Raw genomic sequence first — 25480 nt, forward strand, 5'->3', positions numbered from 1 at the left:
GAGTAAGCAGACACTGGATCAGCAGTATACTTGGAGAAGCAGGAAAAAGGAGAGGGCAAGGCAAGCTCCGAGCCAGGAAGGCAGAAGGGGGCAGTGTGAATTTAGATGGGGTGACTGAAGTGACATTAACATCAGGTGGCCCCAGTCTCAGTAAAGAATATGACATCACCCGTGGAAAGGGCCGAGACCTCAGTGGGGCTGAGGATTCAAGAGAAGCCTGGGAAATTCTGGGTAAATTGATGGATGGAAATGAGCCAGGGGTCTTAGAGCCTCTTGTTCAGTCGCTCAGTCACGTCCGATTCTTTGCGACCCCATGGACTGCAGCATGCCAGGCTTCCCTGTCCTTCACTGTCTCGAACTCAGCTATGTCCACTGAGTTCCAAATATATTGCTAATCAGTTTTGTGGCTTTAGGTGGATCACTTCATCTCTATAAATCCGTTTAATCCTCAATCAAATTAGATATACAAAATAACACATATTTGTAGTGTTCAGTATTCTAGGTACTTCATGTCTGTTAACTTGATTCTTACAACAACCTCACCGTGAGAGAGAGAGGTATAGAGAGGCTGAGTGACTTGACTGGGATTTCCAGGCACAGGGGGCTTGGGGACGGGGAGAGCTAGGCTTTGAACCCGTCCCTCTGGCTCTAGGGATGGTCCTTGTCTCCACTGGGCCACTGCTGTCTTGGGTACCTTAACCCCTCGTCGCCTCTTGAGTCTTAGAGGCGCTGACATCCATGAGTCCATAAGATTAGCAATTTAAGAAGACTAGTAGCTTCTCCACTCTTTGTAAGTCCCCAGCGTCTTTCCTGTGAACTCACTGGTCGGGGTGCCGGGGAACGGCAGGCTCTGGTCCCCCAGCCGGCGCCCCAGCAAGCTCGTCGCAGGAAAGCCTTGCAGTGGCCGCGAGGTGGCAGCATTCAACCAAAGATGCGTGGCCTTGAACTAACCGGAGACTCAGGATTGGCCCCTTCCTTCTTCACTTTTCTAAAACCCCAGAGTGTACGTGTTTGAAGGTGAAGTCAGGGCTTGATCTTCTGAGGTTCCCAGCAGTGAAGGAGCCACAGGAGTCCAAGCGGACGTGTCCCCCTGGGAACCCAGAGCCTTTGGGAGAGAAAAGGAGGGAGATAAATTCAGGACCACGAGGAACTGATGAGCAGCGGGGGCTCGGTTCCCACTCACCAAGGCCCGAGACCATTCCATTTTACCTGTTAACAGTCTCCATTTTAAGCTGCTTAATTTTGCTTATAACATTAAGCACAGATAAAGGGGAGAGCTAAGCTATTTTATGGAAACAGATGTCCTGACTAGATTGTCTCAGTTAGGATGTCAGACCCCCGAGGTGAGGCTTTCTCCTTCCCCACTTTCCACTTCCTTTGCCTCTTCTCTTCTCTTGTCCTTCTGTTCTTCTTCCTCTTCTCCTCTCCTCCCCCTCCCTCTCCTCCCTCCTCCTGCCCTCCCCCTCCTCCCTGTTCCTCTATCCAAGTCTTAGAGCCAAATCCTGACACTTACAGGAAGTCTTTCCATGGGCTGAGTGGGGATGGTTGGACCCAACAGTTGCTTTGAAGGCATTTTGATGGAACGTGATCATCAATCATTTTAGCCTTTGCTTGAAGGCCTGGCCCTCCCCTGGGCCTCTCAGCCTCTTTCATATCACAGTGATGTCTCATTCCCTCAGGAAAGCGGTGCTTTGATGCCTTGTTTGCACAGTACTGAGCCCTGGGTTGGGGTGGAGACTTAGGGAACATCCTCCCCGAGGATTCCACATCTACACAGATGGCTGGTCCCAGGCGTCCCCTGTAGTTTGGTACCACTCCCTTAAGCTCCGAAACAAACTAAAGGCGGCTGAACTGCATTTACACTGACTCCGTAGCCTCAGGAAATCTTTTACTGTTTGAAACCTGAGGCCTTCAGGGACTGAACAGCACCTCTTTTCTTTTGCAGGCTTCAAAAACCTTGCAGTTGAAGGCAGTACTGAATTAAGACCTCAAAATTCCTGGGTGTGATTGCTCTGACTTTTTTTCCCCCCAGCATTCTTTATACTGTTGGTAAAAACAATGGGTTTGTCTAAGAGAAAGGGGCTCAGAAGAAGGTATAAAAAAGGACTCAATTCCACTTTCTCCACTTTACTGTGTGAAAACCTGAGACAAGACAAAATTACCTGGGCAATTTTTTGTTCACCTTTTCTTAAACAAAAAATGACATAGTCATTTCTACGTAGAATGCTGATACCAGCTGGTGTTAAGAAAATTCAGAAACTAGGGTTGTATGATTGACCAGTTGGTTTTAAATTTTCTTTTTTTTTAACTGAAGTGTGGTTCTAGGACTTCCCTGGTGTCTCAGACGGTAAAGCGTCTGCCTACAATGCGGGAGACCTGGGTTCAATCCCTGGGTTGGGAAGATCCCCTGGAGAAGGAAATGGCAACCCACTCCAGTACTTCTGCTTAGAAAATTCCATGGATGGAGGAGCCTGGTGGGCTACAGTCCATGGAGTCGCAAATAGTTGGAGCGACTTCACTTTGATTTACAGTGTTGTGCTAGCTTCTGGATTCCAGCAAAGTGATCCAACTATGAGTATGTGTATACACTATATATTCCTTCATATATACACATGTATTCTTTTCCATTATGGTTTATCACAAGATGTTGAATATGGCTCCATGTGCTGTACGGTAGGACCTTGTTTATCTACTTTATATACAGTAGTGTGTATCTGCTAATCCCAGACTCCTCACTTATCCCTCCCCAACCTCCTTCCCCATTAGGTAACCATAAGTTTGCTTTCTCTTGATTGACCAACAATTTAATAAAAAGATAAATTCATTTGTATTGAGGACCCACCATAGACCGCATAGCGGCTAGATTTTCTCATATTTTATCTTACTTAATTCTCTGTTATTAGAGGAAATTGACTTGCCAACAGTCCCACACTCGTAAGCATTAAAGCTGTGATTCTCACTCAACTGTTGAGTTTCTAGTCCATCTGTTCATTTAACAAATATTTAAGAATCTGCTCTGAGCCTGGCACTGGCCTAGGCAGTGGACATTGACACACAGAACAGGTATAAGCTTTCTCTCTTTTTCATGGAATTTAGTCTAATAGTTTTCCACTGAGATTCTTTGGAAAACACCCCCATGGAATGTGATGGCTGAGGGTGATTGATTCTTCAAACCCCGTTAGAAACAATTTTGATAACACTTTTATTTTCTGATTATGTGTCTTGCTGATTTTGACTTCATAATCCCTTCATTCTTAAAGTTTTAACATTTTTCAGTTTTCAACACACTTTCTTATTTGTTATTTATTTATTCGGCCACACCGCGTGGCTTGTAGGATCTTAGTTCCCTGACGCGTGATTGAACCTGGACCCTGGGCAGTGAAAGTGCAGCATCTTAACCATTGGACCACCTGAGAATTCCCTCTTATTTGTTACTTATTAAATAAAGCAATATCTTTAATACTTGTTAAAATGTCTTTGCTTTCTCAAGGCTCCTACTGGTATTTATTTCAGGGCCGTACAGAAAAGCTTGTCCTCTGGAGGGCTTTGGTGGGAAGGGCACAGCACTCAGCAATGGGGTGTGGATTCAGGCCTTGAGAGAGGGCCCTGGGGACCGGCAGGACCTTCCTGTCTCTGCCCTGACTCCAGATTCTCTCCGCAGCCCTCGGTCCAGACACATTTATGAACAGTGACGGCAACGCATAATAGAAAGTCTTGTCCATCAGGAGAACAGAAACACCTTGACTGCTAATAATGTAAAAAGATGCCATTCTGGAGCAATTCAATATGGGGAGTGGGAAATAAAGGTTAGAGATCAGACCTACAGCTTAGGTACATATAATTGGGTGGTCAGCTTTAACCAAGAAAATTGACTAAGCATTTGAGAAGATGTTTTGGAATAGAAATCAGAGACCACACTAAGTCAGCTGTCTTTCATTCTTGGAATTTTCCCATCTTGTTTATCCTACCTCGTGTTGGGGAAGATGTTTGGTTTATGAAATAGGAAGGTCAGTATCCCGTTAGCTGAGGGACTTGGCAAGCAGTTTTCCCTTCTTGGACTCCCTCATCAACAAGCAGGAGTATTTGGCTGGAGCTCTAGATCTTGAACTAGTCAGTTTATCTCACCAAGTCTCAGTTTGTCCATGTATATAATCTATACATGAATATAGATGTATATACATCTATACATATATGTGCATCTATACATGAATATGGGCTTACCTCATAGCTCAGTTGGTAAATTATCTGCCTGCAATGCAGGAGACCCGGGGTCAGGAAGATCCCCTGGAGAAGGAAATGGCAACCCACTCCAGTGTTCTTGCCTGGAGAATCCCACGGACAGAAGAGCCTGGCGAGCTGCAGTCCATGGGGTTGCAAAGAGTCAGACATGACTCAGCGACTGAGTACACACACCCACATATACTTGAATATGGTCTATAATATATGTACTCTGTGAAATATATAATGCACATAAATCATGACATTGTGGTTACATGAACTGTGAACCCAAGTAGAGTTTTATAATCTCTTGAACAGTGGTTCTCAACCAGGGACGATGCCACGGACCTTTGGGACGTCTGGCAGGGTTTGGAGACATTGTGGGTCGTCACAACTAAGGAAGGGGGTGTGTTCCCGGCATCGAGTGGGCAGAGGCCAGGGATACTGAAACCTCCTCCAAAGCACAGGACAGCCTTTCCCCCGCCGCTACTGCCGCCTACAACCAAACAGCTGCTCAGCTCGTAGTGTTAACGGCTCTGTGGTTGATAAGTCCCACGCTGGGACTTTGTACAGACACTGCAGTTAAGAGGCCCCATGTGTGCTGTCAGGGAACTGCCTCCTGTAGGTGGTAGGATGTTGTGTCTGTTCACCTAGAGAGCACACACACGCGCCAAATGTCAAAAGGAGAAAAATAAAAATGACTGGCTCACATGTAACAAAGTGGTGCAGGTTGGGAAGTTAATTGGTACATTGCTGAATGGAAATGTTAATAAGCAAGAGAAAGATAAAAATAGAAAATTCTAGGAATTTATCTTAAGGGAAAAGAGAGAGAGGTGAGAAACATCTACGGGGCTATCCCTTGGAGCATTGTCTACGATGGTGGAAAGTGGAAGCTAGGACTGGAGTATTATCATGGTTCCTGAGCGATATCGTTTCACAGGCTAGCTGAACCCATCTTCTGATGCCAGCTGCCACACTTGTGTGTGTAATTATCATGTGAACTCAAGAGGCTGGACTGTCTCCTTCCGTGTAATAAAAAAGGCTCTTTATCAATCTGATCACTGCAGTTGCAGATAAACCAAGGTCACGCAGAGCTGAAGCGTTTTCTCCCTTGAATTCCTCCTTTCTCCCTTTCTCTCCTTCCTCCACAAGTTAAAAATGAATAAATAAATTCTTAAAAACTAGTCTACCAGACATTTCTTGGTTTTCCCAAGGATGTAAACAGGTAATAATTCGAACTTTGAGTGTACGGACTTTGGGTTCAAAAGTATAAAGCTGGGAATTTAGTTCTGACCTCTACTAATTAGGTTGTTCTGGTCAGTCTTAAGTGCCCAGGCCTTAACGTCCTCATCTGTAAAGTGGGCATAATCAGTTCAGTTCAGTTCAGTTGCTCAGTCGTGTCCAACTCTTTGTGACCCCATGGACTGCAGCACGCCAGGCCTCCCTGTCCATCGCCAACTCCCGGAGTTTACTCAAACTCATGTCCGTTGAGTCGGTGATGCCATCCAACCATCTCATCCTCTGTAGCACCTGCCTTGCAGGATTAACTGTTGTAATGTAACAGAAGGGTCTAGCATGTGCCTCATACACGGGACTTTCTCGATAGATGCTCATTGTCTATTTTTATACCATTCCCCCATACTTTCATCTGAGTTTATGGCTCCTTTTCTTAGGCTGAGTTGAAGAAAGCCTCAACGGAGAACAGCACAGGAGCAACAGAGTCCATCCTCTTGGGACTAACAGATGACCCCGACCTCCAGGTTCCCCTCTTTCTGGTATTTCTGTGCATCCACCTCATCACTTTGGGTGGGGATGGGGGATTACGGTGGTCATCTGCTCGGACCCCTGCCTCCACACTCCACGCACTTCTTCCTCAGCAACCTCTCCTTTGCAGATCTGGTTACTGGTCAGCCGTGCGGCACTGCGCTCCGGGAACAGAGTCATCTCTGACAACAGATGTGCTGCTCAGCCCTCTCTTTGGGGGATTTGCCGCCGGTGAGTGCTTCCTCTGGGCCTGCATGGCCTGGGACCTCCACGCGGTGCTGTGTAGGCCCCTTCACTACACCAACAGCGTGCCCGCAGGCGTGTGCCTTCCTGACAGCGGGCTCTTAATGTCTGTGGCTTCCTCAGTGCCTCGAGCCACACGGCAGACAGCTTCAGACTCTCCTGCGGTTCAAATGAAATCAATCACCTTTTCTGCGACATCCCACCACTCCTGGCTCTCTGGTGCTCCAAAGCACGCCATCAGCAAGCTGGCGGTCTTCTTCGTCGTGAGCTTCAGTCTTTTTCACCCTCCTGGTCATCCTCACCTCTTCCCTCCTCACGTGCATTGCCGTGGCAGGGACGTGTTCTGCAGAAGGAAGGAAGACGGCCATGTCCACCTGTGCCGAGTCCATCTTCTCTGGGACAATCACTGTCACGTGATCACAGCCCAGCTCCACCCAGCTGGTGGACACGGGCGAGGCAGCATCTGCGCTCTACGGGGTGGTGGTTCCCATGCTGAACCCCTGGATCTGCAGTCTCAGGAACAAAGAAGTGAAAAATGCTCTCTGGAAAATACTCAACAAGCTTAATCCCCAGTCTTCCAGTGTGAGTAGGAGGTAGGCCAACACATAGACCACCTGATGTGAAGAACTGACTCATCAGAAAAGCCCCTGATGCTGGGAGAGATTGAAGGCAGGAGGAGGAGGGGACGACAGAGGATGAGATGGTTGGATGGCATCACCGACTCGATGGACATGAGTTGGAGCAAACTCCGGAGATGGTAATGGACAGGGAGGCCTGGCGTGCTGCAGTCCATGGGGTCGTGAAGAGTCAAGACTGAGCGACCGAAAAACAACAAGAAGGAAGTAGGCAGGAAATGATGGATAACATTTCCCGAAGACTTAGACGCCATCTCATCTTTTGCGGTTTGGTAGATTTCAGTTCTCTCTTCTCCGAGAATAGTGCTTACTTCTGCACTTGGGTGAAGTGGCAAAAAGCAGCCCTTTGAAATGTCTCACTCAGAAGAAATAACCTTATATTTAGTGAACAACACCCTGGGATGTTTAAATCTTTCTTGCATTCATTTCCTGACATGCTTTAAAGCAGAAGATCAAAGCATAGACCGAATGCACTGAATTTCCCTCTCCTTATTTTAATTGGAGGAAATTTCCATTTGTTACTAAAATTGGGTAGAAGGACTACATCTTCATTGAATAATATTTATCACAGAATTATGCTTTTCGTTCCTTTGATCCACGGATTTGAAAGTTAAAACTTTCTAATGCTGACAAAGGAGGTTTCAGTATGTTTAATAGCGTCTCAGAAAGTGTTGTAATTGAAAGGATAGGGTGCTGGTGCAAGTATTGTCCTTCCACCCACCTTCTGTGCCTGCTCGCATTCCCAACCTCACTCGCAGGTTGTACACCTTTGTATTCCCCATCTCCTTCTGTTAAAACGTCCCCCGTTTTATTTATTGACTGCACGGTGCAGCCTGAGGGGTCATAGGTCCACATCAAGGGACGGACACTCTGCACTGGAAGCTCAGTGTCCCAACTACCGAACCAGGGAAGTCCCTCCCGTTACAGTGTGAACACAACCTTGGGAGAAAACAATAAACCACCTTGTTTCAGGCGTTAAAATTGTTTAAAATTTAACTCGCATAACTATATCTCTTTTTCGAGTGCCTGCACTCTGTTCTATGCTTTTGGCCTTGATCTAACATAACTACCAAAGGTTGCAGAAGGTTTAAAAGGAAAAAAAAAAAAAAGTTTGCCCAAGGGCTATGAGAAAGGATATTTGTCTTTGAATGAAACACTCGCATCTCTCACGTCCTTAAGTTTGGTGACCCTCTTATGAATACACACGGTAGTTTTCTGTGCCCTCATTCCTTCTGCTTTTTCAATAATTCAGTTCGCCTCCGTAAATCCTGTTCCTTTCAGATGTTCTGTAATTAGATGAACAAAATTTAAAAAGCCTGAGGAAATGTACTTGTTAAGGTCGGAGTGACCATGACTCACAGCAGAAGTCCACCTTCAGGTCTGCTTTTGTGGGCTAGGTGGTATGAACGGATGTGTGTGGGTGGGAAGGCAGTGGTGATTAATCTTACTTCTCATCAACTGCTTGATGTTTATAGCTACGAGCAGTCTAAGTTGTCACATACTTCATGAGTTCATGATCTCAAAATTTTTTTTTTACCTTAACTGTGAAAACCAGAAATCTTTTTTTAAAGAAGGTTTTATTTATTTGTTTACTCTTGGCTATGGTGGGTCTTCGCTGGTTGCGCTGAGCGGCGTCTCCACTCTAGCTGTGGTCTGCAGGCCTCTCCTTGCAGTGGCTCCTCTTCTTTGGGAGCACAGTCTCCAGGGCCCACAGGCTTCAGCGGCCACGGCCAGGGGCTCAGGAATTGCCATGCGCGGGCTTAGTTGCCCACCAAATGTGGAATCTCCACGGGCCAGGGATCAAACCTGTGTCCTCTGCATTGGCAGGGGGATTCCTAGCCCCTGGACCACCAAGGAAGTCCAAAACCAGAAACCTGCTGGGCTAAATCAGGGCGCTTAGAAGGTCAAGTTGATTTTGAGATGATCATACTCCACGGTGCACAGGGCAGCCTCGATCTGAGGAGCGTTGACCGTGGGTTTTGTGGAGAGAGAAGCAGAAACGGACATGAGGCCAGCCTGGAGGAGAGACCTTCTCTCGCACATGGTCACCATCACCTGAACGCACTGGGGCTTCTTGTGGGTCCAAAGCCTTGAGAGCCTGGACCTGCCTCACCACCCTCCCGCCCCCTGCCTGGGCAGTGAGGACTTTTCAGCCACACACACCGCAGAACAGGCTCTAATGGCCAGGGTCTGCTTCACCGAGGAGTCCCTCTCAGCGACTCCACGAGTTACCGAGCTCACGGTGCCTGATTTGGAGGTGAGTGTTGGAAGCAGTTATGTGAGCACTGAGTGTATTCCACTCATAGCTCAGCTTCTTTTCCTGCCTTGACAGATATCATTACATTTTTCCTCTTCTTCCCCTTTTAAAAAAAATTTATTGATTTTGACTGTGCTGGGTCTTAGTTGCAGCCCATGGACTCATAGCTGGAGCAGGCATGTAGACCCTAGTTCCCCAGCCAGGGATCAGACCTGGGTCCCCTGCACTGGGAGCACAGTATAAGCCCCTGGACCACAAGGGAAGTCCCTTTCCTCTTCTTCCTGCTCCTCTTTTTCTACTTCCTCTTTCCCCTTCTCCTCTTCCTGTTTTGTGTTCCTTTTTTCTTTTCATCCTCAGCCTGGGCAAGGACCTCTCTCACCACCAAGCAGTTAGGTCCTATGAAAAACTAAAGTTTATTTTTTGTATTAAGACTATGACAGTACCCAATAATGTGTGTTTCTGGGCAAGTTTCTTTCTGCCTCTATCTCCAAGTTTAGGCCAAAAGGTATGTGGCTCTTCTAAGAGTTAAAGGCCTAATGCCTACACATTGCCTCTTTTTTATTTAAAGTCACCTCAAGCTAACACTGCAGTCGACAGCAAATGAGTGTAAAGGTCCTAGTTCTGGCATCAAGGGCTGGGTGAAAATTCTTACCACTCTTCTCAGTGGTATGGCTTCTAGAAAGCCATTTGTTTTCTTTGAACCCAACATTTGGGGTAAACTGTAAAGATGTATGTGTGCTTCGTCACTTACTCATCTCCAGCTCTTTGCAACCCTATGGACTGGAGCCCACCAGGCTCCTGTGCCCATGGGATTTTCCAGGCAAGAATACTGGAGTGGGTTGCCATTCCCTCCTTCAGAGGATCTTCCTGACCCAGGGATTGAACCCACGTCTCCTGCATCTCCTGAACTGGCAGGTGGATTCTTTACGACCAAGCCACTGGGAAGCCCTAAATGGTAAAGATGACATGAAATAAAGTATGGCAACAGGCCCATCATAATGAGTGCATGTTTGGTACGGTTGAGATTCCTGCAATAGCTCTCACTTAACCATTCTTGTGCGTTCCGCTTTTGGCTCCTGAGCTACTCCGCTCTGTCCACGCTGCTTGGGTGCAAGCCTTTTTGCCCGCCCACTACTTACCTTCCTGTCCCCCAAGCCCCCAGTTCTGCAGCAGACCCATTTCATGCTGATATTACACGAGCATTCATTTACACAAGCTACTCAGAAGGAGACATCTTGTTTCCAATAAGACTTCAGTTACAGAATACAGATGACTGTGGGGAGTTTTTCATGTCCACATGGGAAATCTGTCAAACAGAGACTATATGCTCATCTGGGTATTAGCAACCTTCTCCCTGCAGGAGTGGTCTGATACAGGGCAGACACTGTGGGTAAGGCCTGCAACTCAAGTTAGCACAATAAAGGCACGGGAGGAATTCCTTCCTGAATTGTCCAAAAGCAGAATGCAAAAAACGTAGAAATCAGGACAATTATTTACATCAGGGTAGATTACCCTTTTGAAAAAAGATTCATGATTGAATTATTTTAAATAAGAGTCTCCCTTTGTGCCTGAAATAATTTGTTTAGCTTTTATGTATATGGAAAGAAAAACTAAAATATGTCGAGTCCTGGACAATTGAAGTGAACATCACAGACTCATAGACTCTTTAGCCAAGATGGACTTTAATAAAAATACACCACACCAATTCTCTCATGTTACAATTGAAAACTCTGATCCCTGCAGTTTAACTTGCTTCACCTCACAAGAACCAAATCTTACTTGACTCTTATTTATCCTTTACCTTCTGTAAAACTCTTGATGTATCAAAAGAAAATTTTACTTTCATTGGTTCACTTAGAGATGGATTTTCGTGCTTCCATGTGGCAGCTGAGGAAATCAACTCTTTGAGAAGTTGACTTACTTGCTGAGTGGTAACAAAAGGAGCTCAGATTTGAACATAAGTCTTGACGTCCCTGCTCAATCTTCTGAGAAAAGAAAAGTAGCCTTATATTGTAGTAAATTTCAATAGATGACTTATTTGATGTATAAATCATTAAAGACAGCCTTTCATGATAAGTTCCTGCTGTGTGGCAAGGCAGTCTGGAGAATACAAACAGATTTAAGGATATCAGATGTAATTCCTACTTCAACAAAGCAAATCCTCCTGCATATACGATGACTGACATTATGCACTTTGGAATTTATGACTCAGTGTTCAGTGGCCTGGTTGGCAGAAAGCGTTCCTCTATCTTACGGAAACTGCATGGACCAGGGCATGTCATTCTTGCCATTCTGGGCTCTTTGAATGAGGCATCCCGTGGAGACAGTCAAACCCCAGCCAGGATTTACTGGGTACAAGCAGCAGGAAAGGCATGGTGTGAGGTCCATGAAGGAACCAGGAATATACTGCATTGTTCCTGCTTCGGAAGAAGCTTGCAAATAGTGCAGTGGAACAAGACACATACCTTGAGATGGGTGACCACGCAAGGCTTTTGTGGTTTTCTTATTTTTTAAGATGTTTATTTTTGCTGCGCTGGGTCTCTGCTGCTGCACTAGGACTATCTCTGGTTGCGGGAAGCAGGGGCTGCCCTTGGCTGCCATGGCCGGGCTTCTCAGTGCGTGGCTTCTCTCGCTGAGGAGCACAGCCTCTAGGCACCCGGGCTCAGCAGTTGCAGCTCTTCGGCTCTGGAGCGTGGGCTCAGGACGCGTGGCACACGGGCTTAGTTGCTCTGTGACATGTGGGATCTTCCCGGACCAGGGATCGAACCTGTGTCCCCGGCATTGACAGGTGGATTCTTATCCGCTGTGCCAACAGGGCAGTCCTGTGATTATTGTTAAGGGAGTAGTATAGAAAAAATATTTAGGAATCTATGATGCATGGAGGAGGGCCCCTCTGAAGCGATGATATTTTAACCAAGGCTTGAAAAGAAACAAACCAAAAGATCCTGGCAGTGATACAGTTGGAAGGGAAATACCAGGGAACTCATTTCTCATCTTTTTTTTTTTTTTTTGGCTTGGCTTATTTATTTATTTATTTATTTTTTCTGAAAAACATCCCTTTTATTTAAATCCATGAGTTCATAATGAAACAATATCATCTCATTCGTCACCTTTGGATAATGCTAGGAAACCAACCCATTATTTTTTTTTTTCTTAATTTATTTTTATTTTTTTTATTTTTCAGTGGGTTTTGTCATACATTGATATGAATCAGCCATAGAGTTACACGTATTCCCCATCCCGATCCCCCCTCCCACCTCCCTCTCCACCCGATTCCTCTGGGTCTTCCCAGTGCACCAGGCCCGAGCACTTGACTCATGCATCCCACCTGGGCTGGTGATCTGTTTCACCATAGATAATATACATGCTGTTCTTTCAAAACATCCCACCCTCACCTTCTCCCACAGAGTTCAAAAGTCTATTCTGTACTTCTGTGTCTCTTTTTCTGTTTTGCATATAGGGCTATCGTTACCATCTTTCTAAATTCCATATATCTGTGTTAGTATGCTGTAATGTTCTTTATCTTTCTGGCTTCCTTCACCCTGTATAATGGGTTCCAGTTTCATCCATCTCATTAGAACTGATTCAAATGAATTCTTTTTAACGGCTGATACATAGAAAACTATAATACACTGATGAAAGAAATCAAAGAGGACACAAACAGATGGAGAAACATACCGTGTTCATGGATTGGAAGAATCAATATTGTCAAAATGGCTATTCTACCCAAAGCAATCTATAGATTCAATGCAATCCCTATCAAGCTACCAACGGTATTTTTCACAGAACTAGAACAAATAATTTCACAGTTTGTATGGAAATACAAAAAACCTCGAATAGCCAAAGTAATCTTGAGAAAGAAGAATGGAACTGGAGGAATCAACCTGCCTGACTTCAGACTCTACTACAAAGCCACAGTCATCAAGACAGTATGGTACTGGCACAAAGACAGAAATATAGATCAATGGAACAGAATAGTAAGCCCAGAGATAAATCCACATATCTATGGACACCTTATCTTTGACAAAGGAGGCAAGGATATACAATGGAAAAAAGACAACCTCTTTAACAAGTGGTGCTGGGAAAGCTGGTCAACCACTGGTCAATGAAACTAGAACACTTTCTAACACCATACACAAAAATAAACTCAAAATGAGTTAAAAATCTAAATGTAAGACTAGAAACTATAAAACTCCTAGAGGAGAACATAGGCAAAACACTCTCTGACATAAATCACAGCAAGATCTTCTATGACCCACCTCCCTGAATATTGGAAATAAAAGCAAAAATAAACAAATGGGACCTAATGAAACTTAAAAGCTTTTGCACAACAAAGGACACTATAAGTAAGGTGAAAAGATAGCCCTCAGATTGGGAGAAAATAATAGCAAATGAGGAAACAGACAAAGGATTAATCTCAAAAATATACAAGCAACTCCTGAAGCTCAATTCCAGAAAAATAAATGACCCAATCAAAAAATGGGCCAAAGAAGTAAACAGACATTTCTCCAAAGAAGACATACAGATGGCTAACAAACACATGAAAAGATGCTCAACATCACTCATTATCAGAGAAATGCAAATCAAAACCACAGTGAGGTACCATTACACGCCAGTCAGGATGGCTGCTATCCAAAAGTCTACAAGCAATAAATGCTGGAGAGGGTGTGGAGAAAAGGGAACCCTCTTACACTGTTGGTGGGAATGCAAACTAGTACAGCCACTATGGAGAACAGTGTGGAGATTTCTTAAAAAACTGGAAATAGAACTGCCATATGACCCAGCAATCCCACTTCTGGGCATACACACTGAGGAATCCAGATCTGAAAGAGACACGTGCACCCCAATGTTCATCACAGCACTGTTTATAATAGCCGGGACATGGAAGCAACCTAGATGCCCATCAGCAGATGAATGGATAAGGAAGCTGTGGTACATATACACCGTGGAATATTACTCAGCCATTTTTCGTCTTTTTAAAAAACTCAATGTTTACTGGAGCATAGTCGTTTTGCAGCATGTCTCACTGTCTGCTGTAGAGCAAAGTGAATCCGCTGACGTAGAGCTCACACTATATACCAACTGTATGCAGAGCTGATGCAGAGCTCACACTATATACCAGCTGTATGCAGAGCTCACACTATATACCAGCTGTATGCAGAGCTGATGCAGAGCTCACACTGTATACCAGCTGACGCAGAGCTCACACTATATACCAGCTGCCGCAGAGCTCACACTATATACCAGCTGTATGCGGAGCTGACGCAGAGCTCACACTATACACCAGCTGTGTGCAGAGCTGACGCAGAGCTCACACCATACACCCCCTCTGTGTCTGGATCCCGCCCGTCCAGGCCACCACAGAGCGCTGAGCAGGTCTCCCGGGTCCTGCAGGAGACCCCAGTGAGCCACCTCCTTTGCGCAGAGTGTCAGCAGTGTATTGATCTTCCCAAACGCTATGGTCTCAGCTTGTTTTACTGAGCTTGAAAGCGTTTGATAAATTATCTATTTAAAAAAAGAAAATAATATTTAGAACCCTTCAGAGGTGAGAAAGAATTCTGTGAGTGGGGAAAGCTCCCTGGGAGAGGTTAGAACTTGAGCCACTCTCTGAAGCGATGATGAGAACGTCCAGAATTCCAAGATGAAAGAATTAGCCTCTAGTCAAAACTCTGCCACTTACTGGTGGTACCATCTCTAGGTTCCGTACGTCTGTGTTAATATGCGATGCTAGCTTTTTCTCCTTCTGACTTACTTCACTCTGTACAACAGACTTGAGGTCCGTCCACATCACTACAGACAACCCAACCCACTCCTTTTCATGGCCGAGTAATATTCCACTTTTTATATACATATATATATATATATGTATCACATCTTCTTTATTCATTCATCTGTTGATGGACACGTCTGGGCTATTGTAAATAATGCTGTAATAAAGGCAACTGAGACTTGTTCCTATCAAGCTGTGTGAAGAACCTGGACTTACAAGAACAACTGATTCCCCCCAGAGAAGCTGCACTTTTATGAGGAAACTTCTGTAGGCTATCACCACTCACCCATGCATATCCAAGCCCAAGAGTCCTATCGCCCATTCGTAACATGGGATTTCTCAGTCTTTGATCTGTGATTAATTCACAAACAAGGTGTGTGTGTGTGTGTGTGTGTGTGGTGGAGGCGGGGGGGTTGGATAATATCTTTGTAGTGTACTTAACCAACTAAAAAGTTAGTGTGTGTGTACTTGTGTCTGTGTTTGTATAAAACGTTTGTTTTAAACTTCTTACAAATCAGTGAGAAATAGACAACTCAATAGAAAAATGCAAAATTTAATTGTTCAATGTATTGTTCATGTTAATTGGGTTCATCTCTAGGGTAAAGATGAGTTATGCTGATGTGACCATTTTTGTCAAGTATTTCAGTGCACATATGCACTCAGTTCTCCAGAGTGTATCTATTTTAAAGTGTAATTGCTGAATCATAGGCTATATCCAGTTTCAACTTTACTAAATAATATGTGTTCTTCTCCAAAGGGATTGTGCCAATTTATCTTCCCATCAACAGTGTGTGAATCCCCACTGCCAACGCTTGGTATAACCGGGCTTTTAAACTATGCCAATTTGGAGAGAGGTCAGTGTTTTTCTTATTGTTGTCCTAACTTGCATTTATTTCATTACTGATGAAATTAAACACACATGTACTTTTCCCCCCCAGATCTTTCAGCCATTTTTCTCTTATTGTATAGAAAGACAGCAAACCACAAATGGATACAAACAGATGTGTGGGTATGGATGTACAGAGGCTGTTGTTCTATTTTTGACTTGAATGGTAGATATATTGGAGTTTTCTATTGTTAAACTAAACCTACATGTTTTATGCACTTAAAATATATATATGTCTTGCAGTAAAAATGTTAACAAAGTTAAATCAAACGTACCTCCTATATGAAAGGAGTTTGTGTAAATTTCGGTTATGCTTTATATATAGGGTGTATTTCACAACAGAATGGTTTTTTTTAAAAGTATATCAAACAGCTCCTGTATTAAAGAAGTTTATGGTATAAAGTAAAGTGAAGACAATATCTAGGTGTAAGCAGCTTTAGTTCTATGTGGAAAATTACAAACATCTACAAGAGGTGCACATAAAATGCTCTGGTAGAAGAGACCAAGGATACGTCCCAGGGTGGAGACTTGAAGAACGCGATGTTTGTTCTGGACAAGTAAGAGACACACAGGGAAATGACAAGGACGGTATGCAGATGTATTCAGCAAGCGCTGTTCTGTTTGTCTGAAATGTAATACTCTTAAAGAAAAATAATCGAAAACAAATTTGGAAGGCTGTGAGTTGGTGCCCAACTGTGGAGCCCATTCTCTTTCAGACTAAGACTTTCAAGTTTATACGGTGGAGTCTGACACCAACTAAAGAAAGTTCAGAAACAGCTGCCAGAGCTAAAGGCAGAATCCCAGCTACGGCAGGAGAACCTTTAAAACGGCTTTGCCTCTGCATCTATGTTAAAACAAAGCATCGGTTTGCTTTCGGCAAATTGTCCAGCATTTTATGTGTGAGCACATAGCCACCTAACAAGTTATTTCAGCACCTGTTGGAGCAGCCACTGATCATTTTTTTAATGTTGATGGTCATACTGATTCATTTCTTATATACTTTCTTTTAAAATTTATTTTTAGTTGGAGTAGAAGCAGTTTACAACGCTGCATTCGTTTCTTCTGTGCAGCAATGTGAGTCAGCTGCGTGTCGCACGTGTCCCCTCCCTCAGGGGCCTCCGTCCCACACACCCCTCCCCCTCCCCTCCCCCTGCCTTCCCCCCTCCCCCCTGCCCTACCCTCTCCCCCGCACCCTTCCCCCACCCCCAGGTGATGACTGAGCACAGGCTGAGCTCCCGGGCGCTGCAGCGCCCGCCAGCCGCCTGCTTTGCACACGGTCGTGTGTCTCTGTCACCGCTGCCCTCACTCTGCCCCGGCCTCTGCTTCCCCCACTTCATGTGTGTGTCTGTTCTCTGCGTCTGCGTCTCTATTCCTGCCCTGCTGATAGATTCATCCATGCCATTTTTCTAGATTCCATATATATACGTTAATACACAATGCCTATTTTTCTCTGACTTACTCAGTCTGTATAACAGAACCTGCAGTCTGTCATACCGCGTGGCCATTTCTTGATGTACCCAGAATCTGTATTCCTCCTTGAACATGTTCTGACTTCTTCAGAGAGTGACCCCAGCTATTGGGAGGATGAGAGAGTTCCCAGCCCACCCGAGTCTATGGAAACCGAGGCAAGGAGAGCCTTTCCTCCTCTGCCTTCTTTCAAGAGGTCCCTGAACTGTGACGTGTGGAGGGGCGAAGGGGCCTCACAGGAGTCTTCAGTTCAGCCAATAGCAAGTTCTCATTTCCCCCAACTGAAATCTGAAGCAAATGACGTGGGGGACGCATGTAGGCTTGGAGCCACTTGCCCCATCGGTGGGATTCAGGTCGGGCCATTGCAGTCAGGCCGTGGTTTCTTTGCTGCTGACTTTTGTTCCTTAGCCTCTGAAACGACTTTGGTTCCTCTGATGCTGAAGCTCCAATACTTTGGCCACCTGATGCAAAGAGTTGTCTCATTGAAAAGACCCTGATGCAGGAAAAAGATTGAAGGCAAGAGGAGAAGGGGACGACAGAGGATGAGATGGCTGGATGGCATCACTGACTCAATGGACGTGAATTTGAGCAAACTCTGGGAGAGGGTGAAGGACAGGGAAGCCTGGTGTGTTGCAGTCCGTGGGGTCACACAGAGTCGGACAGGACTTAGTGACTGAACGACAGTGACAACCACCTGCCTTTGGTCCAGTTTTGCTTTGATTCTTTCAACCTCTCAAAGTCCTTTCAATTACCTCCATCTTCCCCCTTCCTGTTAGCCTGAGCAGATCTGTAACAAACAACATATATCTGTTGCGTGAGCGAAAATTACCCAGGGACTGTACAGTGAACAGGAGACAAGAAATTGAAAAATAGAGTAGAAATGTAAAATGGCAAAAGAATAGGAAAAAGGCACTCGGTAATACAGAAGTCCATAAGCATTTCAACGGACATGACAGAAGGAAAATGAATGATACAGAGAAAGCCTTGCTACAAAATTAAACTTCCTTCAGAAAGCTAAGCAATTGCCAAGTCATGCATTTTTTTAGCCAAATTTTCTTGCTGACCATGTCAGTTCAGATCTGCAGTTGTTTGTACACAGGAATAAAAGAGACCTGAGGGTTAGTGCCATCCTCTGTTGCGTGTTTAAGACGAGGAAGTCGAGGCCCAGGGAGGGGAAGTGGTCTCCTGTCCAGAAAGTGGCCGAGACAGGCCCTGGGCCAGACTCCACCGCCGCTGATGCCACACACGCCGCAGCGCTCCTGGCGGGGGCCTCCGCCCAGGCTGTGCTCGAGAACACCCACTTTGGCTTCTCCCTGGGTGTTTCTCACAGCGCCACCCTTTGTCTTAGAAACGTGCTCCTTGTTGCCTTCTCAGAAAACATGACTTCATACCTGCGTGACCCGTGGGCCTGGTGAGAGCTGGGGAGTCATACCCAAGAGCCAGCTGGCTCCTTTCCAGTTGATGGCAGCTCTTCTCTTTGGTTCCCCAGTTGGCTACTCTTAACATTTCAGGTCCTCTCTTCAGTTCCAAGCATCTTCTATGTCAATAATAGCGTCTCCCAGAGCGGATGCCATGCTGAGCTGCTTGGACTCTGGAGATATATATATATATATGCAGCTTCCCAGGGGGCTCAGATGATAAGGAATCTGCCTGCCAACGCAGGAGACCTGGGTTCAATCCCTGGGTTGGGAAGATCCCCTGGAGGAGGGCATGGCAGCCCACTCCAGCATTCTTGCCTGGAGAGTTCCATGGACAGAGGGGCCTGGTGAGCTGCCGTCCACGCGGTCACAAAGAGTTGGACACGACTGAGCAACCAACACCACAACAACATATACATACACACACACACTACTTTCTATATTGTTTCCCATTGTGATTCATCGCAGAAGACTGGGCATAGCTCCCTGCGCCACACCGGAGGACCTTGTTGTCTCCCCATTCTGGGTGTGATCGTTTGCACTACGGACCCCAAACTCCCAGTCTATCCCTCTCCCCGCAGCCCTCCGCCCACTCCCCGCTGGCAGCCACAAGTCTGGTCTCTAAGTCTGTGAATCTGCTCCTGTTTCACAGATACGTTCATTTGCGCCATGCTTTAGAGCCCACATATACATGGTATCCCATGGTACTTGTCTTTCTTTTTCTGACTTCCTTCATTTAGTAGGACAATCTTGAGCTGCATCCATGATGCTGCAGATGGCAGCTGCAATGGCAGATGCTTCAGAGAAGCATTCCTCTGAATGTATGTACCGCATCTTCTCCACGTACTCTTGTGTTGATGGACATGTAGGTTATTTCTGCTCTTGACCATCGTAAATAGGGCTGCTGTGAACGTGGGGTGGATGTATCTTTTTGAATTTTAGTTTTGTCAGGATCTATGCCCAGGAGTGGGATTGCTAGATTGTATGGTGGTGGTGGTGGTGGTTTAATCACTAACTTGTGGTCGATGCTTGCGACCCCATGGACTGTAGCCCGCCAGGCTCCTCTGTCCGTGGGATGCTCCAGGCAAGGCTACTGGAGTGGGTCGCCATGTCCTTCTCCAGCGGATCTTCCCAACCCAGGGATCGCACCCAGGGCTCCTGCGTTGCAGGCAGGGTCTCCTGCGTTGCAGGCAGACTCTCTACTGACTGAGCTACAAGGGAAGATGGATCATCCGCGGACTCTATTTTCAGTTTCCCGAGGAGCTTCCTTCCCTTCAGGTCTCCACAGTGGCCGACCAGCTCGCATTCCCACCAACAGAGGAGGAGGGCTCCCTTTTCTCCACACCCTCTCCAGCATCTGCTACTTGTAGATTTTTAAAACCTGCCCATTCTGGCCAGTGTGGGATGGTAGCCCTCTGTGATTTTGACTTGCATTTCTCTGATTCAACCTCATACCTGAACTCCCTGCAGGAATTATGTATGGCTGAAGAGAGCCACCTCCCTTAAGGTAACTCGCATCGAAGACTGGTCAGTGGGGGACACAGAGGCTTGGCGCCCTGTCTCCTTGTGACGGCGGACAGTTCCGCAGGGCCGTCTCTGCAGGGGTGGGCTGAGGCCCCGGACAGAGGGCCTGGCGAGCTGCAGTCCCTGGGGTCATGCAGAGTCGGACAGGACTGACTAACGCTTTCACTTTTGCTGCTGTTGCTGCAAACCGTCACAGCCCTGGTCGGCTGCCGTGTCTCCCTCGTGGGCGCTGACCCTGAGGCACCCCACTGAGCCACATGCACCTGAATCTCAGCCTCAGAGCCCGCTTCTCAGTGAATATGATAAAAGAAGTTTCCTCACTCACTCTTAGTTCTATGATAGCTTCTGATGGTCAAATGATATTGTTTTCCCTCCCTCAGGATCATGATTTCTATTGCCCACTATCAGAGCTAGAATCTGAAACCTCCAGAGTTGTTTTCTGAAGAAAGCAGACAACAAGAGCCCCGAGGGTGGTGCCCGCAGCGTTCATATTCCCTACGGAGGGAAGGAGCCTGGGAGGCCACCCCCGCCCTTCCGGAAAGGCTTCCTGAGGGTTCTCTGTTCTGGAAGCTGCTGAGCACGTTTGCTCTCCCAGTTGCTCTATTAGTGTTCGCTTTAGTATCCTCTCATTTCTTATTTATTTACTTTTGACTGGAGTGTAGCTGACTTAGAATGCTGTGATGGTTTCTGCTGCACCGCACGGCGCTGCAGTTACACGTGCACACGCCTTCTTCTCCGCGTTCTTTTCCGTGTGGTCTGTCATAGGGTGTTGAGGATAGCTCCCAGTGATACACAGCAGGGTCCTGTTGTTCGTCCGTTCCACGTGTCACAGTGTGCATCCGATAACTCCAAACTCCCCCTCCACCTCTACTTTTATGCTCGATAAAAGCCAAGGCTTAGAGATGGGGAGTGACTTCCCGCAGGATGGCAAGCTGGAGGCGTCACCGTGTTCTGCCGAGTGGGGAGTGGGTGGAGAACACCCGCCCTGTCACCTCTCCCTGGAGTCCCCGGCGCCTAACTCAGTACCAGGTGTGCGGCACATCCTCCTGGAAGGACGGATGGTTGGACATTCGAGGCCGGGGATTTATGATTTTACCGAGCACTTCTATCATGCCAGTTGTTTTCCATATTTTAACGCACATCATCTCTTCAAAATTCACACTAACTCTGTGAGAGGTGCATTGATTATTTTTTCATTTTCCAAATGGTGGAACTGAAGCCCAGATACGCAGGAACTAAGGGGCAGAACAGGATTCTAACCCACTCTGTTGGCGCTGCAGGCCTCTTATGGTATCTTGACCTTCCCACTGTCTCCTGTTTCTCAGATGAGGAAACTGAGGTACCGAAGGTTTTAAGTGGCTCCACGCAAGACATGTTGTCCGAGAGTGGGCCTGGATTTCCCATCTCCCAATCCTCAACATCAAGTAGGCTCCTGCCCAGCACACTCAGAATTCACAGGACTCCAACCGCCTTTTCCAAACAGGTTGGCAAAATGTCACCTTCACTTAGGTGGCAAAACTCCTCACCAGATATAAAACTGAAAATGTAGGCCACTTCCCCATGTGATTGCGTTTCATAACTCAGAGCTAAAAATAACTCTGGGCTCACTTGGCCTGTTTATAACATATTAAAAACTCATATTCAAACTTACTCGCCTCTTGGATTAATGTCAGATGATGGCTTTCCAGGTTTCTTTCTCCCTCCCTCTCTATCTCCCCCAGCAGGAAGTGGATTAGCCTTGTCCACATTATTTCCCACATGAATTACTGAGTGCTTATTTTCAAAGGTGAATTTCGTGACCTATCTCTTTGCTGTACCTGCAGAATCCAGTTTGGAAGGCAGGACAGAAGTGGCTCCAGGGCCAGAGGTATTCTTTTTTTTAATTTCTAAAGTTTAACTTTTACTTTACACTGGAGTATATGAATAAAAAGTATGTGAATAAAAAGTATGGAGTATATGAATAAAAAGAATCATAAAAGTATGATTCTTTTTCATATTCTTTCCCATTATGGTTTTTCATAGGATATTGACTATAGTGCCCCATGCTATACAGTAGGACCTTATTGTTTATTCATTCTGCATATGACCATTTGCATCTGGTAACTGCAAACTCCTGGTTTTATGCCCTCCAGGGAAGATCCCCTGGAGGAGGTCATGGCAACCCACTCCAGTATTCTTGCCTGGAGAATCCCATGGAGAAAGAGGAGACCAGTGGGTTACCGGACTCCATAGGGTAAGCCATACTGGTCCACAGGCTTGCAGAGAGTAGGACACGACTGCAGTGACTTTGCTTGCAGAACTGACTTACAGCGTTGTGTTCCTTTCAGATGTACAGCTAACTGATCCAGTTATACACATGCATGTATCCGTTCCTTTTCAGATTCTTTCCCCACATTGGTTATTACAGAGTATTGAGTATAGTTCCGAGCTGTACAGTAGATCCTTGTTGATTATATATTTTATATTAATGTATAGTAGTATGTGCTTGTTAATCCTAACCCAGCCTCTTAATTTGTCCTTCCCCCAGACATTTCCCCTTTGGTAACCATGAATTTATTTTCAAAGTCTGGGAGTCTGTTTCTGTTTTCTAAATAATTTCATTTATATCATTTTTTAAGATTTTACATATCATTTTAATATTTTACATATCATATGCTATTTGTCTTTCTCTTACCTTACGTAGTATAATAATCTCTAGGTCCCTCCACGATGCTGCCAATGGCATTACTCATTCTTTTTAATGACTGAGTAATATTCCATTGTGTGTTAGGGGCCACATAACTTCTTTATCCATTCATCTGTTGATAGACATTTAGTTTGCTTCCATGTCTTGGCTATTGTAAATAGAACTGCAATGAACACTGGGGTGTTCATATATCTTTTCAAATATGGCTTTCTTTGGAGAACGGCTGTACATTCTTGAGCCAGGTATGAAACTGTTGTCTTAACTTCCTTGTCACTGAAATAGAGACAAAAGAATACCTCCTATTTCCTGGGATTATAGTGAGGATTAAGCTACAACAAAATATTCATGGCCGATGTTTAGCTCAGTTCCCAACACACACGCACACACACACACACACACACACACACACAGGGTGAACAGATAGAACTACTGAAAAAACAAAGATCAGCAAAACAAAAACGTCCCACCACTGAGCATGGTCTCCTGGGCTTCCCTGGCGTCTCAGATGATAAAGTCCTTCTACAATATAGGAGAACTGGGTTCCACTTGTCTCAATTTGCCTGGAATTTTCCAGATTTAATAGAAAGACTCCAGTCCTGGGAAACCTCTCTGTCCTGGGAAAATTGGAACAGTTGGTTGGTAACTTGCTTCCCCATCAATAAAACAAACAAAAGGTTTTGAGTTATTCATTTATGCATGAAGCTTTTATTGATAACTAAAACATTCAGACATTTTGATGGCATTTGAAAGGTAAACATGACAAAAAATGAGTTCTTACAAAATGCTCAGCATAATGAGAGAGAATCATGAATTATATATGGCAAATTATATACGGTTCTTCTGAAAGTTGGCATGAAATGTTCAAAGAATATAACTCTGAAATAAATTGCTCCCAGGGGATACTTTGTATGAATTTCATGGATTGCACACTTCTGTCTAATAGAGATTTTTTTCCTCCAAACACTAATGCTATGCAGAAGTTAATAGGTTTACATAGGAAAAAGCTTTTCCATGAGGAGATGAGTTAAACAGCTTTGACTGCAGTACTTTTCAGCATCTTTATTAGGCTGATGAGCATTTGAACTCTAGGATGGGGATGTTTGCAATACTGTTTCCAAACTTTAAAAATTTTGACAACACTGGATTCTTTTTAGGATTTATGGACTGATACCAGCATTCCACAGGGCTCTGACGAAAAAGACCATCTAGGTATTATATGGCACTGAACATACAGAACCCAGACTGGGGAGAAAAGTGCAAACGCCAGCTTCTCGTAAACAGTTCTATCTGTGGTCCTTAGCCTTTTCTGGTTCAAGAACCTCCTTTCAGAATTTGATGAATACTTAAACGCACAGAGGATAGAGGACTCAAATTAGCACGTTGAACTTTGCAGGGCATACTGGAGAGATGCTATATCTCCCGAGGAATTAAAACAACCTTATTTTCTAACAGAATTAGGGGCCTTCAAATCCACAGAGATGGAAAAACTCTGCAAAGGCTGAAATAAATTCTGACCCAAGACAGAAATATTGGCATAGATAAGCATAACGTATAGTATGCAATGCTCAAAAGCAGTACTTAGACACATAAGTAATTATTTATATATATATATTGAATGCTTGCTATAATATGTATTATCTTCTTATAGCAAGAGGTAGCTTATCATGACAGTTTAGATTGTGGCTTCTAAAATTAAATATATTATAAGATATTATATATTGCTCTCTATATCATATATGCACTCCACACGCTTTTTTTATTCCCACTCTCTCCTCCAACCCACAGAACCCTTTGGAGTCACTTGTAATGTCAATGTTATTAATATAAGAAGCCTTGGTCTTTACCACTTGGAAATAAATCACTTCTCAAACCACTCAACTCATATCTAATTGTAAGAAAGCCAAGAAATAAAATTTCATCTGAAGGTGCATAAAATGAAACCAAGATTAGTGTTGGATGAGAATAAAGTTGGAGTAGCTGTCATTTGCTAGATTTTAGTCATAGTCAGATTATGACTTCAGAATACAAGGGGCACAATAGACCCAGAAGCATATTTGCAATACTTGTTTTTCTCGTTCTGATTAACTTCATTCCAGGTTCATCCATGTCTCTACAAGTGACCCTATTTTGTTCCTTTTTATGGCTGAGTAGTATTCCATTTTATACATGTACCACATATTCTTTATCCATCCATCTTGATGGACATTTAGATTGCTTCCATGTCCCGGCTGTGGTAGACGGGGGTGGACTGGGAGATCAGGATTTACACACACACACTGCCATGTGTTAACTCGGTCATTAGAGGGAGCCTGCTGCATAGTCAGGGGGCTCAGCTTGGTGCTGAGGGTGACCGGGAGCGGTGGGGTGGCGGGTTGGGAGGGAGGCCTAAGAGGGGATATGCGTGTACATATGACCGATTCCTTTTGTTGTACAGTGGAAACTAACATGTAGTGCAAAGCGACTACACCCTAATTTTAAAAAAGGATCTTTATTGATATGGCCAAAGAGAAAAAAAGAAGAAAAAATCCCACAGGATTGATGGAAATAATGCTGTCTGAGTCCTTTGTGACTGATTCTATGCCCCATCCCATGTTTATTTTCCTGCTCTCTGA

Source organism: Muntiacus reevesi, chromosome 9, assembly GCF_963930625.1.
Source record: "Muntiacus reevesi chromosome 9, mMunRee1.1, whole genome shotgun sequence".
Classification (NCBI taxonomy): Eukaryota; Metazoa; Chordata; class Mammalia; order Artiodactyla; family Cervidae; genus Muntiacus; species Muntiacus reevesi.